Below are 377 nucleotides of genomic sequence, written 5' to 3' on the forward strand. Positions count from 1 at the left end.
GGGGCCAGAGGCTGGAGCTGGGGGCTGGAGGCTGGGGCCGGGGACTGGACCTGAGAGGGCAGGGGGCTGGAGGGCAGGGGCCAGGGGCTGGAGCTGGGGGCTGGCGCAGGCTCTGCTGGCTCCGGCGAAGTGCTCCGCTCCCCATCATCAGGTCCAGGGTGTGGAGCACTTCCCTGGAGCTGGCGCAGCCCACGCCAGCCCCCTACCAGCCCCCTGCACCAGCCTCCATCCCTGCCTTGCTTCAGCTCAGGGAGGAGCCACTGCCTGCCCCAAGTGAGGCTTCGCCAGCTCCGGGACACTGCTCTGCCCCTCCATATGGCCTCAGCCCTGATGCGGGGGAGCAGAGCACTTCCCCGGAGCCAGTGGAGCCCGTGCCA

At 71.1% G+C, this 377-nt stretch overlaps 1 protein-coding gene across 1 annotated transcript in view; it reads left to right on the forward strand.

Annotated features, from left to right (window-relative positions):
- The window catches only part of DISP2 (dispatched RND transporter family member 2), a 42604-nt gene that overhangs the window by 29063 nt on the left and 13164 nt on the right, over nucleotides 1-377 (forward strand). The gene's annotated exons all lie outside the window — the stretch shown is intronic.

Source organism: Gavialis gangeticus, unplaced genomic scaffold (genome assembly GCF_001723915.1).
Source record: "Gavialis gangeticus isolate Ggan-Ray unplaced genomic scaffold, GavGan_comp1, whole genome shotgun sequence".
NCBI classification, from domain to species: Eukaryota; Metazoa; Chordata; order Crocodylia; family Gavialidae; genus Gavialis; species Gavialis gangeticus.